This window comes from Cryptomeria japonica, chromosome 9 (assembly GCF_030272615.1).
Source record: "Cryptomeria japonica chromosome 9, Sugi_1.0, whole genome shotgun sequence".
NCBI classification, from domain to species: Eukaryota; Viridiplantae; Streptophyta; class Pinopsida; order Cupressales; family Cupressaceae; genus Cryptomeria; species Cryptomeria japonica.
Genome location: NC_081413.1, coordinates 288,471,568 through 288,490,595, shown reverse-complemented (window position 1 = coordinate 288,490,595; position 19,028 = coordinate 288,471,568).

The window sequence follows — 19,028 nt, the reverse complement described above, 5'->3', positions numbered from 1 at the left end:
TGAAAGGTCAAAAAGTTTAGGAACCACTGATTCACCCCCCTCTTAGTGGTACTTTGTATTCAACAATTGGTATCAGAGCCTAGGTTCCTAGTTATCTTTAAACCTTGGGTAGATTTTGGAATTTGAACACAATGGCAAGAAATGAGTTTTCTTCCTCAAAAGCCCCCATGTTTGATGGATCCAACTATGCCTTCTGGAGCAGAAGAATGGAGACCTATATTTCCTCTCTCGGTTTTGATGTATGGATGTCTATCACCAAAAAGGAGTATGAGAATAATGCGAATGCCAAACATACTATCTTGAGTGGGTTGTCTGATAATGAGTTTGTCAAAGTCATGCATTGTGTTTCAGCAAAGGAGACATGAGATAAATTGCAGAGGTTGTTTGAAGGAGATGAAAAAGTCAAAGAGGCCAAGCTGCAAGCTCTAAGAGGCCAACTTGAAAGCATCAAGATGAAAGATGATGAAAATATTGCAGACTATCTTCACAGATTTGATGAAACTGTGAACACCATCAGAGGACTTGGAGAAGAGATTGTAGATGAGATTCTTGTCAAGAAGGTGCTTAGATCTCTCACACCCAAGTATGATACTAAGGCATCTGCCATAGAAGAAGCCAAGGATCTTAAGACTTTTACAATGGATGAGTTATTTGGCTCACTAATAGCCTACGAGATGAGAACAACCGGTGATACTTCCTTAAGGAAAGAAGCAGCATTCAACATCACCAAAAAGGGAAAAGAAACAGCTACTCATAAAGAATCGAGTGAAGACTCTGATGCAGAAGTAGCAAAATTTGTCAGGAAGCTCAAAAGAGGATTCGACCGGTATAAAGGAAAGCTACCACTTAAATGTTTCAACTGTGGTAAGGTCAGACACTTTGCTACAAAATGTCCCCACAAAGAAACCGGTGTAGATGAGTCAAGAGAGTTCAGCAAATCTACTGGCAAAGATAGAGAAAGAAACGTCTACCGACAAGGAAGGAGAGGCTACCAAAATCAGAACAACCTATATACTATTGAGGATGATACCATAGATGAAGAAGATGTATCAGAAGATGAGTATCATGAGAATGACAAAAAAGTCAATCTCTTCATGGCACTTGAAGAACCAGTTGATGAAGATGAGGAAGAGTAGGATATTGAAGCTAAAGTGGATTTGGAAGGTGAACTTATCAGTGCTCTTGAGGAATTGAGTAAAACAAGAAGAGATATCAAAAAGGTCAAGCTTGCTATAGTAAATGAACAAGATCTTTTGAATCAATCCCTGGATGAGTCCAGTCAGTTTATATCTAACTTGAAATTGTAGCTTGAAGAAACTAAGAGGATATGTGAAGCTACATCCTTTGATCTGACAAAAAGGGAAAAGGAGCATCAAGAGTTGGAAGTGGAAATAGTGAAGCTCAGAAAGGAAGGAAGAAATAAAAGTAAGGAGCAAATATGAAGGCAACACCGAGGCCTTAGACAAGATGTTGAGCAAATAGAAGCAATCCAAAGACATTGGTGGTCTAGGCTTTGAAGTAGATCAAAATTCAACCCACAAAGATAAATCTGGCAAAAAAATAAAGTTCACCTCTTCTTTTGAAGGTGAAGAAAAGAAGAAATTCACTGTAGGCAAGGATATTGACAAAAAGAAATATGCAGATTCTGTTGGAAATCGCCACTCAAATCAGTATACAACAATGAACCGGAGGCCACACTTCTTGTATCAACATGCAGATCCAAGGAGAAATGAAAGGGTTGACCATGAAGGTTTCACCAGATTCAACAACATGAAGGGAAGACCCCCGATGAGGCAGTCCCACTCAGGGCCAAGGCAACCTAACCGATATGTTTCAAACTTTCATGGTTACTGTTACCGATGTAACAAATTTGGGCATAAAATGACTGACTGTAGATTAATTAATAAGCCCTCTATGAGTTATGAAAGTAGAAATCCATTTAATGCACTCTGTGATATGAATGTTGTCTGCTATCAGTGCAATGGATATGGTCATAAGATTTTTTAATGTAGGAAGAATAAACTAGTACCCCACAATAATTTTAATGATGGTCCCTTATATGAAGGTGTAAACTGCTATTACTGTCAAGAGTTTGGACATATATCAAATTTATGTAAAAACCGAAAGATCAAGCAAAAGAAGACAAATCCTGATCAAGAATCGGTAACTAAACCTGAGTACAATATGGTAGCTGACAAGAAGAAGGAAACCAAACCGATATAGGTTGAGAAAGAAAAGGAAAAGGCATCATCAAGTCTCATAGTGCAGACTGCCTTACATGCTGAAAGGAAAAATGTATGGGTTGTAGATAGTGGTTTCTCCAATCACATGACTGGTGACAAAAGGAAATTCATCAAACTTGAAGACTGAAATGGTGGTTCAGTAAAGTTTGGAAACAACTCATCCATCAAAATAAAGGGAAAAGGCACTCTAAGTATTGATGGAAAATTGAAGGCACATGATGTATACTATGTGGAAGGCCTTAAGCACAATTTTCTCAGTGTGAATCAAATGTGTGACAAAGGTTACAAATTCACCTTTGACTCAACCGGTTGCTAGATAAAGAAAGACAATACCGATCAAGTTGTAGCAGACGGAAAGAGAATAGATGGAAACATTTATAATTTGAAGAAATGCTATGAAACCCAATGTATGTTGGGACAAGTAGATGAAAGTTGGCCGTGGCATCGAAGATTAGGCCAGATAAACTTTGATAACCTAGTTGCAGTAAGCAGAAATGGGTGTGTGAGGAATATTCCACCCATCATCAAACCGGTAAGCACATTTTGTGATGAATGTGTGAAAGGTAAGCAAACAAAGGTGAGCTTCAGGATAAAAGAGCACAACACCTCAAGACCACTTGAAATTGTGCATACAGATCTGTGTGGTCCAACTAGGACAAGAGCACTTACAGGAAAAAGATACTTTATGCTCTTTATTGATGACTACTCAAGAATGACATGGGTCACCTTCTTGCAAGATAAGTCACAAGCATTTGAAAGATTCAAGATCTTTAGGAAGATGGTGGAGAAAGAAAGTGGGTGCATGTTAAAATGCCTAAGATCAGACTGAGGTGGATAGTTTACATCAAATGAATTTGAAGAGTACTGTGAAAAACATGGAATTAGAAGGCAATACTAGCTCCTAGGACACCACAACAAAATGGTGTGGTAGAAAGGAAGAACGAGACAGTCAAGGAGATGACCAGAACCATGTTAAATGAGGCTAGTCTGCCAGACACATATTGGAAGGAAGTTGTTCATACTGCTGCATATACTTTGAACCGGGTTCAATTAAGCACAAATAACAAAATGACACCTTATGAGTTGTTATATGACCGGAAGCCATCAGTCAAATACTTCAAAGTATTTGGAAGCAAGTGCTTCATCAAGAATGATATAGATGGACTAGGAAGTTTTGACTCCAAGAGTGATGAAGGAATCTTCCTTGGTTACTCATCTAATAGAAAGGCCTACAAATGCTACAACAAAAGACTAAGAAGAGTCATTGAGAGCGTGCATGTAAAAGTTGATGAGGATATGCACAAAGGATGTCAACCATAGGTGAACCGGTATAATGATTCTGGTGATGAAGGTGATGAAGCTCAATTAGACAATGAACCAGAAGAAGCATCCAAGAAGGCCCCTAACTGGTATGTGTAGTTGCATCACCTGAAAGAGCAAATTCTAGGAAATAAGAGTGATGGTGTGCAGACTTGAAGAAGACTTGCCCAGGATGATGAAGAAGTCAACTTCTACCTCATGACTGAAGTAGAACCTAAAACATTCAATGAGGCCAGCAAAAGACAAGAATGGATGGATGCCATGGAAGAACTATAACAAATTGAGAAGAACAAGACTTGGGAATTAGTCCCTAGATTGGAAGACAAGAACATCATTGGCACAAAATGGGTCTATCGGAATAAGATGAATGAAGAAAGTAAGATTGTTAGGCATAAACGTAGACTAGTGTGCAAAGGATACTCTCGGGTGGAGGGAATTGGCTTTGAAGAAACATTTGCACCGATAGCTAGACTAGAAGCAATTAGAATGTTTCTATTCTTCTCTACCTATAAGGGGTATAAAGTATACCAAATGGATGTAAAATCTGCCTTCCTAAATGGAAATTTGGAAGAAGTGTACATGGAGCAACTGGAAGGGTTTCTGCTGCATGATAATGAGACATTTGTGTGCTAGTTGAAGAAGGCCTTGTATGGTCTAAAGTAATCTCTTAGAGCATGGTACTTAAGATTAGATCAGTACCTAAAGGAGAAGGGATTCGAAAAGGGGAGTGTTGACAACATTCTATACATAAAGAAAGATGGGAACCACATGATCATTGTGGTTGTGTATGCAAATGAAATTATCTTTGGAGGCAACAAGGACACCCTCTGCAAAGAATTTGCTGATCAGATGTAGTCAGAATTTGAGATGTCAATGTTTGGTGAATTGACATACTTCCTTGGTTTGCAAATATTACAACAAGATAAGGGAATCTTTATATCACAAATCAAGTATGTAAAGGAGATGTTGAAGAAATTCCAACAGGAAGATTGTAAACCGATAAGTACCCCCATGGTGACTGGCAGTAAATTGAGCAAGAATGATGAATCACTGGTGGTGGATCAGACTCTGTATATATCCATGATAGGCACTCTATTGTATCTAACTGCTTCAAGACCGGATATAGTTCAGGTAGTATGCATGGTGGCCAGATTCCAAGCTGCACCTAAGTAGTCACATATGAATGTTGTAAGTAGAATCTTTAGGTACCTACAAGGGACACTCAATTATGGGTTGTGATATCCTAAACAAGGAGATTTTATCTTGGAAACATACACTAATGCTGATTGGGCAGGTTGCATTGATAATCAGAAGAGCACAAGTGGTGGTGCATTCTTTCTAGGTGACCGGTTGGTCTCATGGCATAGCAAGAAGTAGGATTCAATCTCTCTATCTACTGTTGAAGTTGAATACATTGCTGCTACTACATGTTGCTCTCAGGTGCTTTGGATGAAACAAACCCTCAAAGATATACAGGTGGACAACACTAATCCTATTCTCATCCGGTGTGACAATTCGAGTGCAATCAACATAGCAAAAAATCCAGTAATGCATTCCAGGACAAAGCACATTGCTATCAAGTATCATTTTCTCAGAGAAAAGGTGGAAGGACAGGAGGTAAGGATGGATTATGTCCCTACTAGAGAACAAGTAGCAGACACTTTCACCAAACCGTTACCAGTAAGCACTTTTGAGTACCTCCGACACAAGTTGGGAGTTGTGTCATCTACCTAGAAAGGATTTATGTGGCTCAGGGGGAGTTGATTGAGGTCAAAGGGGGAGCTCGATATGGATCAAAGGGGGAGTGTAAAGTACCCTTTGTCATTGTGTCAAAGGGGGAGAAATGTACCGGTATGAAGTGTTTTGCGATAAGTTGGCATCAATGCCAAAGGGGGAGATTGTTGGCATTTTGGCATTAAGTTGTCATTGATGTCAACCAGTTTGGCAAGGTCACCGGTAAGAAAGAAGAAGTGACTGGTATGATGGCAATTCACATGAGAGTGAGCAGATAGAATGAAGGCTTACCGGTAAGGCATAAACCAAGATGAAGACTGTGTACATATTAACATGTTGAGTAACAACCGGTAGAGAAATAAACCGGTCTGGAGGTTAGCTGCCTATTTTTTATGAAGAGGAAGAATGTTAAAGTTATCACAATCTACAGGAGGTGAAATATGTTACCGATATAGTCTGCACTGCCGGTTAGCAGAAGAAGAAGGCCTCACCGGTAAAGAGATGTACCAGTATAAGTTTGTTGAATGTTCAAGAATGAACCGACTATGTGTTGGTGAGCTAAGTGATTGACCATTGTAATGCCATGTGGAGCTGAGGTGGAAAACATGCAGAGGTCGATGAATCCTCCATCGACTTGGTTGTTGAAATAGCCAGTCGATATTAATGAAACAACCACAAATCGCGGGATTGTAACTGACTGATGTGGCTCAAGGAAGAAAGAATAACAGAGGAAGATCAAGGAGCAGTTGGCACCTGGATCAATGCAAAGGAAACAACTAAGTGCTTTATGAGTTGATAGATTTCAAGGTAGGAAATCTTGTACATGATTGCTATCTTTAGCAACTATACATCGGATAATGGAAAATGTGTACAGATGCATCCCTGGAGTACAGGTGATCGATCCAAGATAGTCTAGATTGGATCTCATGAAGATTGTGTCGGGTAAAGGAAACCCTAATCGCTCAGTGTTTGAATGCATTATTGATGGGAAACCATGGTGATAAATATATGAGCTCGAGTCAGAGCAAGATGATGTTGTAGAGAAGAAAAAGAAAGAAGAGAGATTAAGTGCCGAGAAGATTTTGGCCTTAGAATTTATTCTAAGAAAGTTCTAGAGTAAGTGAGAAAGCAAACCGGTGAGAGGGTTTAACCGGCAGTGATTGAGTACCGGTATAACTGTAAGTTCAACAGTTAAGAAAACCGGCAAGGTGTAGTAGAGCAAGGTAGCATCCAAGTGTGACATAGAGTGTTGTGAGACTATGAAAGAGAAAGAGCGATAATAGAGGCCAAGAATCAGGGAAAGCAATCTCACAACCGGTAGTGTGAGATTTAGTGGAGGCGAAAAGACTGTCAATCGACAGTAAGATATTTAATCAAGAGTTGTAGAATCCATTTGCAACAAAAAGCCTTAACTGTATCTAAATTGTATTTCAATATACATCGCCAAGTAGGAGCTTGGTGCAGGGGCTAGATTGGAGCAGTAGTCTCCAACAACTTTTCTCACCGAGGTTTTTCTCATATTGGGTTTTCCTCGTACATCTGCTGTTGTGAGTTGCATTTGTGTGATTGATCTCTTTGACTTTCCTTCATGCTTTACCAGTTTGATTGTTTAGTGCTTAAGTTAAGAATAGGTATTTTGAAGCTTCTTTGAAAGGTCAAAAAGTTTAGGAACCACTGATTCACCCCCTCTCAGTGCTACTCTATGTTCAACATGGTCATTTTTACAAAGAGGGTAACAAGGTGGCAAATGCCTTAGCAATGCTTAGTCTTTAAATTGAAGGCTTGAGATGTTGGAGGATGGACTAACTCCCAAACAATGTCTAACTACTCCTGGATGGAGAGTATTGTAACTAGAGTTCCCATGGGTATTCATCTTCATATCAAAATTTGCCTTCTTCAGACTAGTCGTTTGGGTTCGATAAGGTGGGAGTTTTTGAATTTAAATTGGTCCAATTTGGTAATGATAAGGACTGGTAATAATATGACATGGGCTACTAGGTGGAATGATGACTTTGATAGCTAGCTCATCATCATGATATGATATTTCTTTTGCTTTCTCTTGTGGACGAGGCACCTTGGCTATATTGGGGATCACGAGACTCCCTTGGAAGTTTGTGCTTTCATGTGTAGACACATAAATTTTTCATCTAATGTCCTCATCATAATTCTTCTATGGATATTATTGTCTATTTAATTAAAATCATTAATTATTTTCTCCAATAACTCATTTTATTTACTCAAATCATTAAAACTCTTTTTGTCATAAATTCATTCTTAAATCCATCCCTAATTTATATTACGCATCCTATTTATCCTTTTCTTCTCCCATCCACCACACTCATTTGGAGAATGTGGGACAAATATTTATCCATAACTACCTCCTTTATCCCACATTCGTCCCTCAAATTGCTTTTTCTATGAGGATGGCTACAAATTCATTTGCCCCTCTTACATTAAGCTCCCTCACTTCTTGAAGCTCAGGTGCCGTAATGTCATTTTTGTTTCTTTTGCATACTTAATCTTTGTGAATCATTCATCATTTTGCATCAATCGACCTATCTCGTTCTTCCATAGCCTCTTGTGCAAATTGCTTAAAAATATGAGAGAGAAGGCAAGATCTTTGTTAATAGAGAAACAATGGAGTTAGATAGCTTATGAATGCATTTAGTTTTGTTTATTTTGTATTGTTCTTCATTTGTTTCATTTAAAAAATGCTCCATTATATCATGTTGGATTTACATTCTTGATTCTTTGGCTCATAGCTGGGCTTTTGAGACCAAGAAATGAATTTTGTATCCCTCATCTACATCATGAATAGGCTTGGGCTTTACTGGACACAATAATGTATGGGCAATGATGATTTTTTAATCCTCGAAAATGGCAAGACAACGATTTTAAATCTTGATGTCCTATCTCAAGGTAAGATTTACCTTTTGCATATGTCACATAATTTAGAGGTAAGGAGAAGTAATTTACCTTTGTTGGTTTGCACGATTTTGAGAATCAAAGCAATAATGAAAATGTTTAGACCCATTTTAGAAAGTTGGCGTTCTTTTTTTGCTACCTCTGTCGAAAAAGGTCAATGTCTCTAGTTTTCGTTGGTGCCTTCACTGATAATCTCTATGAGTCTGTTATGGGTGACAATAGAGTGTGCTATGAGCCAAACAGGCCAGACGATTTCAAAAATGACCCCCTTGTCTGGCATTACTATATGGAGGGTGGGGTGGCAGAATATTTGGAGAATTTGAGAGGGCTTAATGAGAAGCTTTTGATGCAAGTTGCCACATCTTGGACCAACATAAGGGTTTTTTGGGGAGGGATTCTATTCAAAGTCTCTAAGGAGGTCATTGCCCAAGCTAAGGGTCTTTCCCTAGAAGGCAGAAGATGGAAGATGACCAACCATGTTGCCAATAGTGATAGTCTCAACAATTTTTTTAAGGGTAAGGAAGCCCCTATTAAGTTACAAGGCGGCTTTGCCAAGGAAGAATTACCATACTTGTGGAACCAAGTATTCCTCATGGTTATAAAATATTTTTCCCTTGAGGGTCATCACAAGGTTTATTATTATTATTATCACATGCCTCTGCTATATCATTTTAGGAACAATGATACCATTTTTAGATTCCCTATTATTTGCTCCACTCTCTCGAAAGCTCCATCAAGGAAGAGGAAGCCTTGGACCCTAAAAATGAAGATAAAAGGCTCATCCCTCTCCACCAAGGTTTGATTTAGAAACTCTACTCCTACCATTTGACCTTGTGCCTCCCACAAAATATTATGATGTTTCAAGCCCCTCTTCATGCTTCTCACCCTCTGGCTGTTTATGCAAACGAAATTACCTCCCCCAGAATTTCTTAGCTCTCGAGTGAAGCCTTTACTTCTTCACCCATTCCTTCCTCTTCTATGATTATCACAGAACTTGACCCTCCCACATTTTTCTCACCTGCTACTTCCACTATCAAAGAGAAAAAATCCACAGGCTCAAAGGGCAAGAACAAATCCTCGGGTAAAAGGGAGCGAATTATCATCGACAATTCCAACTCTGAAGAGATTGAGGAAGAGGGCCCAAATGTCGAGATTGAAGGGAGAAGGTGGTTGCACAGGATTGCCTCTTGTGATGTGGGTGACAGAAAAGGTGAAACACAAACTACTGATGAGCCTAAAGAAGACATTAAGGAGGGTGCTGACAGGAATTATAAAAGCTTAATGAGGAGGACTTGGCGACTGGGGATGCTAGGGTAGATGAGGAGGCTGACATTGACCCTCCTTTGGATTCTCAGGAAGTGAAGGTGGAGAAGGTGGACCCTACTGAAGAGCTGGAGAAGTGAAGCAGTCATTGGTGATGAGGGACCTCAAGGAGATCAATCCGGACTAGTCAGCAAAAGTAAACACAACGAAAACACACAAATATGATGGAGGCAATGCAAAACATATAGTTTTATTGCATGAAGTTTGATTACATCCAACCGATAACAACAGGGTTACAACATGTCGACACACAAGCCTGGTAGAATAGGTCACAACTAGGACCTTGAATCGAAAGATCTATCTTCTAGGCACAGTCTATCTATCTGATACTCTGATTAATTCTAATTGATTACATTCTAAAGGATGATTACAAATATATATATATATATCGATCCAAAGGATCGAGTCGGCCCAAAAGGGATCAAAACCCGAAGAACAAGACCTAAGGTGTAAATGAACAAGGTCGGCCTCCACCAAGAGATTCCTCCGAAAAATTCAAAGGATGAAACGTAGAAGGTCGGCCACATGCCAAGAAACATCGAGATCAATGCTCAAGGCTCCACAAGCTTCAGAATGGGTTCTGGTAGATCACTAGAATAGGTCTTCGACAACTGGTAACAAAGGAACAACCGGTAACAAGAAATCGTCATGGAAACTGGTGGCGATAACTTACCAGAAAGTGATCCAAATGAGATGCGGTTTGAAAGCAAGAAAGATAACCAAGTCTTCAAGTAGAATCCAGTTCCACAAGATTTGGTGAGGCAAAACCGGGACACACAGAAAACTAAAATTGCAAACAAAACAGAAAGGAAAATGTTTTTGGTTGATGCAAGAATGTTGTGAACCAGGGATGCTCCTACATCAAACATTCAGAATTTAATGAAAAAGTGAGCCTCTCACTTTGTTGGGGTCAAAGGGAAACCAAGGCAATCTACCTCTGCCTAAGAAATCCAAGATGAATCTTCAACAGGTCTTCTCTTCCACTTCACAAGATATTCTTTGTACTGACTGTTCTGGGTACTACGCCCAATCCTACTATCCAAAATCTCTTCAATCTGATCCAGTTCCTTCCGGGGCAATTGTTTCTCAAGGTCTACAACATTGTCCTCACTGAATTTTGGTTCATGGTACTCGTGAAGATCTGCAATATTGAATATAGGTGAAATACTTAGACTATCTGGTAGCTCCACTTCATATGCATTTCGAGAACTGAACTTTCTCAAAATCTTACAGGTTCCAAACTTCTTCATCTGCAACTTGTTATAATTTCCAGCCGAGAATCTCTCTTTTCTCAAATATACCATCACTTCATCACCAACTTCAAATTCCTTATGTCTCCTCTTCTCATCTACCTTCTCCTTATGTTTGTTGTTCATGTCTTCCAAATGTTGTTTAACTTGAATATGCAATGCTGCCATGTGATCTGCAAAATCTTCCACTTCTGAACTCTTCCTATCTTCACTGCTAATGTCTCTCAATTCTGCTATACCTCTAAGATGCACTCCGGTAACAATCTCAAAAGGTGTTTTTCTGGTACTTCTGTTCACTGAAATTATGTAGGCAAACTCTGCTTGTGCAAGGATCAAATCCCAACTTCCGGTTTTATCTCCCACTAAACATCTCAACAAGTTTCTCAAACTCCAGTTAACTACTTCTGTCTGACCATCGTCTATGGATGAAAAGTAAAACTGAACTTCAAATCTGTCTTCATCTTCTTCCAAAGAGTTCTCCAAAAATAGCCAACAAACTTAGTGTCTCTGTCTGAAACTATTCTCTTAGGTAATCCATGCAATCTCACTTCCTTGAAAAATAGGTCTGCTACATGTAATGCATATGATGTCTTCTTACAAGGTATGAAATGAACCGTCTTTGAAAATCTATGCACTACCACAAATATAGAATCATTTCCTCTCATTGTCTTAGCCAATCCAACTACAAAATCCATGCTTATATCTTCCCAAGGTCTTACTTGTTCTGTCAAAAGTTTATACAATCCCACATTTTGACTACTACCTTTTGCAACTTGACAAACTCTACAACTCTGCACATATCTCTTAACATCCTTATGAATCCGGAGCCAAAAGTAATGCTCACTCACTAATGCAACTGTTTTGTCAATGCCAAAATGTCTAGCTAAACCTCCACTATGTTTCTCTTTGATTAGGTTCTCTCTCATGGAACTCTTAGGTATGCACAACTGAACTCCCTTGAATAACATCCCATCCTAAATGAAACCATCCAACCATTTGCTCCTGTCAACCATAACCAGTTCTCTACATGCTTGATAAGGTTCTACAAAATCCGAGTCTTCATCATACAAGGTCTTCAAATCTTCGAAACCTAATACTGTCACTCTCATCTCTATCAGCAAATTCCTTCTCCTACTCAATGCATCAACAACTTTGTTAGATTTCCCACTTCTATGCTTCAACACAAAGGTGTAACTCTGCAAGAATTCTACCCATCTCATATGTCTCTGATTCAACTTACTCTGACTGTTCAAATACTGCAAAGCTTGATGATCTGTATACAACACAAACTCCTTAGGAAACAAGTAGTGTCTCCATTTCTTCAAGGCTTGAACTATGACATAAAATTCCTGATCATACACTGAATATCTCTTCCGGGCATCATTCAATTTCTCACTGAAATATGCTACTGCTCTCCCTTCTTGACTCAAAACTACTCTTATTGTTGTTCCACTTGCATCACAATCCACTTGAAATACCTTATTGAAATCTGGTAAAGCTAACACAGGTTGCTCAGTCACTTTCTGCTTCAACAATTCAAAACTTTTGTTTGCTCCGATGGTCCACTTGAATTCCTTCCAATCTCCCCTCATGGTCTTAGTCATAGGGTTACAAACTTAATTGAAATTTTTGATAAACTGCCGATAAAAAATAGCAAATCCATGAAATGATCTTACCTCTCCAATGTTTTCCGGTGCAGGCCACTCAATAATGGCTTTCACTTTCTCAGGGTCCATCTTCAAACCATCCTCAAATATCACAAATCTTAAATAGACTAGCTCATCCTTCATGAAAGTACATTTCTTCATATCGATTAACAACTTCTCTTCTCTCAACCTCTACAAAACTTGTCTTAACTGCAACAAATGCTCCTCTTTTGTTCTACTGAAAAATCAAAATGTCATCCAAATACACAATAACAAACTTACCCAAGAATTTCTTCGATACCTCATTCATCAACCTCATGAAAGTGCTCGGTGCATTAGTCAATCCAAAAGGCATCACCAACCATTCATATAGTACTTCATTTGTCTTAAATGCTATCTTCCACTCATCACCTTCTCTGATCCTGATCTGATGATATCAACTCTTCAAACATATCTTTGTAATGTATTTTGCTCCACTCAAACAGTCCATTATGTCATCCATCCTAGGCAAAAGAAACTAGTATTTCACTGTGATCTTGTTTATTGCTCTTGAATTGGTACACAACCTCCATTCTCCATTCTTCTTAGGTGCTAATATTGTTGGTACTGCACAAGGGCTCAGACTCTCCCTGATCAAACCTTTCTTCAACAACTCCTGCACTTGTCTATTCAATTCTTCATTCTTTGTCGATGTTAACCGGTGTGCAGCTTTGTTAGGCAAATTGGCTCCAAGAACCAAGTCCATGCAATGACTAATACTTCTAACAGGTGGCAATCCATCGGGTACATTATCTGAAATGATGCCCTCATATTTTGTCAACAAATCTCTTATCTCTGCCGAGTGTTCTCCTTCCGGTTCCAGTCTTCTTAGGAATTAAGGCAAAACGCACATTCTCGTGTCTCAATCCATCCATGAATTTCCTTCCATCTACTAAACAGAATCTGACATTTGTATAGACTTCATTCTTCAAAGGTTCCTCTAAAGGTAACAAGGTTTGCTTCATCTCATTAGCCACAATAGTGTATGTATTCTTCCTCCCATCATGTATTGCCTGTCTATAAAACTGTCAAGGACTTCCCAACAAAAGATGACAAATATCCATAGGCATAATATCACACAAAACTTCATCATGATAATTCCCAATTTTCAATTTTACCAAAACACTGTTCACTTACTAGCAACTTATGTTCATCTTGAATCCATGCTATCTGATAAGGCTTAAGGTGTTTCAATCTCTCCAATTTCAACTTATTCACCATCTCTTTTGAAACAAGATTATATAAACTACCACTATCCATAACAACTTTATAACACTTACTAGATACCTTACATCAAGTCTTGAACAGATTCTTCCTCTGCAAGGGTTCTTCATCTCCTCTGGTATGACACAAAGCTCTCCTCATCATCCACAATTCGTTCAAATATCTTACAATTTTCTCAACTTCATCATCAACATGTCCGGACCTGATGTTCCATTTGTAAAATGCTTCTATGTACTCCTTCAGACTAGATTCCTTATGTCTTAGGTTCTACAACTTTCAGAACAAATCCACTTGATAATTCACCAGGACAAACTTTGATTTTAATTTAGCAATCATCTGATCCCATGTCTTAATCTTTTCTTTACCTCTTCTTTATCTATCAACTTGCAAATGCTCTCACCAAAGAGATGCATGACCTTTCAACCGAGTACAGGCATATTTCACCTTCCTCTCTTCTACAGTGTTTTCAAAATCAAAATACTTTTGTATCTCCGAGATCCAATCCATCAATTCATCCAAATCTAACTTCCCATCATATTCTGGTGGGGTAAAATGAGGTTTAGTGTTCGCCCTACTCAAAACCCTTAAAAACCTTCCTTCATTCAGATTAACTGCTAGTAGGTTTACTTGTTCTGTCGGGGCTTCTTCTCCTTCATCTTCACTGACATCTTCAATATGTCGACCTCTTCTCTGGGCTGTCTCCACGGCTTCTAACTGGGTTGCTATTCCTCACAACATCTCCATCACAACAAGGTTTGCATTCCCACGCGCTCCACCATTCCTAGTTCCTCTTCGCGCCATTGATTCATGCTAGTCCTCTGCAATTGTAGGTCGGATCCGCAATCTACCACCCTACAACAAAAATTTAAGGCACACAACCTCCAGACGGAAGCTTTCTCTGATACCACTTGAAGCAATCATCGGTGAGGAGGGACCTCAAGGAGATCAATCTGGATCGATCAACAAGAGTAAACACAACAGAAACACACAAATATGATGGAGGCAATGCATAATAGATAGTTTTATTGCATGAAGTTTGATTACATCCAACTGGTAACAACCAGGTTACAACATACAGACACATAGACCTGGTAGAATAGGTCACAATTGGGACCTTGAATCGAAAGATTTATCTTCTAGGCACAATCTATCTATCTGATACTTTGATTAATTCTAATTGATTACATTCTAAAAAATGATTATATATATATATATATATATATATATATATATATATATATATATATATATATATATATATATATATATATATATATATATATATATTCAAAGGATCCAATCGGCCAAAAAGGGATCAAAACTTGAAGAACAAGACCTAACGTGTAAATGAACAAGGTCAGCCTCTGCTAAGAGTTTCCTTCGGAAAATCCAAAGGATGAAACATAGAAGGTCGCCCTGTAATGCCCTGCTAGGAACCATAAAGGAAAACAACACAACTAGGCAACTAAAGGGTGAAATAATTTTTTTTTTTAAAGACTAAGTGCATTAACTATAACCATTGCACGTTTAATAACACAGTAGAAGTCTAACATATTATTTCCTAAGGGTTACCAACGAAGATTAATTGTAGATTATATTAACACTATGGTTAATCCAATTGTCCACTTAATTAGATAAAGTAAATGCTTAAATTCAAAACTACGCATACATCTAAAATTCCATAATGAAAGAATAAAGTATTTCAATGCATTCAATTTCTCATAAATCATTTATAAACAAGATCAAAGCAACTCAATTAACATACATTCCACTGACATAATATTACAATATCCTTAAATACATGACTTCCAATAATACCACAGATTACAAAGTTACAATATCGAGGTTACATAAAAGTCTGATACAATGACCACAAAGTCTCAACAGAACAATGATCTCGAACAAGAGCTGGTACATGAACCATGAACCAAGAAAAGCTAGCGAAACATTTCCTTGCCTGAAGATACAATCCAAAACATCCGATGGGAAGTGACACTACCACCCAACCATGTGATCCCAAAATGGAACCACCCCACCGTGCTAGGAGATAGTAGAGAACCCTCAAGCAAGCAAAGTAAGACAAGTACGAAAGGACTACAAGACTCCACAAACATCCATGTAACTCAACTCACAAAACACAAGTGACTCTAAAGAGAGTGTCATGGCATGTCTTACGGTGGATACCATGGTACAACCTCCATAGGTCTCGGCCCCCATCCTGGGTTTCTCTTGGTAACCTTTCTCGAGCCTCTAGTTCCAACTAAGTCTCATGCAGACCCTACCAATCCTTTCGTGAAGACAAGGTGGTAAGTTTGTCATTCCAAGCCTTCTCGTAGCATTATGAGCCCTATACTAGCACTACACCTATGCACGAGGTACATTATCTTAATTAATATTTCTCACTCCCCCCCAATATATTATTAGGTTATCACTTTTTAACTAACTTTTGACGAGTTATCCTGTCATCCACTTCGGGCACGACCCCCGCTCAAAAGCCACTCTCTCTCATAGGACACTAATAGGAAAGGTCTCTCTACGAGAACTCTATGGTGAAACAGACAACCATAACTAATCCTGACAAACCATAGGTGAAAGATACACAATCACTAACCCAAGATTGACTATTTGGACAAACACACACAATGGCTCACATCAATAAGGTTATACAACAACACCTAACCAAGGAGATATAATAACATAGGACACAATGACAACTCAACCAGAATTGCAACGAAATTAAGCTTGACTGCAAACACCATTTACATAAGATCCTAAAACAGACAATCTTTTCTTAAAACAACCAAAAACACAAATAACTTGCAATTAAAGATTTTTCAAACAATAAGAAAATACAACTATATTAATACAAAAAAATCAATTTTGTCATTTGTCCAATAAGATTAAATCAATCACATAAAAATTAACCCCCTAATTATATGTTCATTATTATTTTACAAACAACACCTAACCAAGGAGATATAATAACATAGGACACAATGACAACTCAACCAGAATTGCAACGAAATTAAGCTTGACTGCAAACACCATTTACATAAGATCCTAAAACAGACAATCTTTTCTTAAAACAACCAAAAACACAAATAACTTGCAATTAAAGATTTTTCAAACAATAAGAAAATACAACTATATTAATACAAAAAAATCAATTTTGTCATTTGTCCAATAAGATTAAATCAATCACATAAAAATTAACCCCCTAATTATATGTTCATTATTATTTTACAAATAAACACGATTAGATTATATCAATAATCTAAATTAAATTCCCAATTAAAAATTATATATAATAATATAATATAATTACATAAATATATATATTCTACGAATATAATATTATATAATTATATTACATTAAAATATATAATAAAAAGAAGATTTAATTTTGAAATATCTTTTATTTCCAAAATAATATAATTAAAACCACAGAAAATACTATATATATATATTATTTTAATTTAATTTATTTATTTTTTTAATTTAATAATTTTTTTATTTTTTATTTTTTTAATTTAATTTAATTTTTTTTTAATTTAATTTTTTTTTTTTTTAATATTTTTATTTAATTTTTTTAATTAGTTTTTTTAAAAATTCACAACTTTAAAAACAGTAAATTTAAAAAAAAATTTAAACATAATTAATTTCCAAACCAATTTATTTCCAAGGAAATTATTTATTACACAATTTCTCCAAAATAATATAATAAAATAATTTCCTTTAACTTACAATAAATTTAATTAATGATTAAATTTATTTCTATAATAACTAATTATATCACAGAGATACACAAATATTAAAAAGGACTCACATAGCCAAATATCGAAACAAAAATCAAATAAGAAGGAATATTTTCTTTGGTAATCCTATTTCTCTCAAATCTTGCAATTTTCATCCACAATAAAAATCTTGGCAAAATTTGCCATAATAAATTTTCCTAATCTTCTCAAAATTTTAATCTAAAAACACCTAGAAAATACTTCTTTCCATAAACCAAAAGTTAACTTTAGGAATGAACTTTAACCAAGAACAAGAAATAATCAGACAAGATTTTAAATTTATCAAACATCTTAACACACATCATTCAGAAAGATAAAAGAAATAAAATATTTTCTTTAAAACAAACAATCAAAAGAAGCCACCCAACCTGATATAGCTTTCCTGGAAGAAAATTTGTAGAAAATTTGTAGAAGAGAACCAATCCTTCAACAAACTTCCAAATAAATTTTTCTTCACCTAAATCCCTGACTTGTTTCCTGTGTATCCTAAAATAATGACCTATTTCTCTTTTTAAACTAAAATTCTAGGTTGAATATCTTTTTCCCAAAAACCTAAATTTAATAATAAAAGCAATTTTATTTTATTTTCTAATTTTATAACAAAAGATAAACTAACATGCAATAATTAAAAACCATTATTCTTTCTTTTATTTTCTCTTGCAAATTAATTAATTTTCTAAATAAAGAAATTAAAGCACTACTTTAATTCTAATTAATTATTTTATTCATTCATTTATTTATTCTTTTATTCTATTTATTTAAAATTCTAGGAAACAATAAATGCAATTAATCTAATTTATTTTTCTACTAAAATTTAAATAAAATATATTTCTAACATCATGCAACTTGCAACTTAATTTAATAATTTATTTTTAATTAACTAAATTTATAATCTCAATGCATAAACAATACAACTATGAGATAATTCCATAAACTTAATTAATTAATTAATTAAATCCACTAAAACACTCAAATTAAACAAAACTCAAGCAATTACCCATACAAAGATCAAATGACAAAATACAAAGGCCAAACAAACTAACAAGACGACCAACTGACGACACTCACACGAGTGTAACTGAGTAAAATAGGGTCAACTATTATCTCCTCCACTTCCATCGGAAAATATAAGGCACGCTCAGACTTGTGAAGTTAGGTGGAGACGATACCTCGTACCTACCCAGTACTTGTACCTGCAATAATCTGCATCACCGAACCACACATGCCTATATATACAATATAGAAAATACGACATACACACTGATGAAGGAGAATCGCGACGTTCCCTGTTTCACCGAAATGACTGAAGGAAAATCATCCCCTTGCATCCAATACACTCGCAAACACACAACATATAATTACACATTGCATAGATAAAGTAAAATGTCAGTACATAGCAATAATCCATAAAATACCATAAATCACAAGTACTGAAATACTGCAAATAAATTATGCATCTCATATCCAGATAAAGTATGAAATAATGTCATAAAAATCTGAATAACACATCATGGTAATGTATCCACTGAA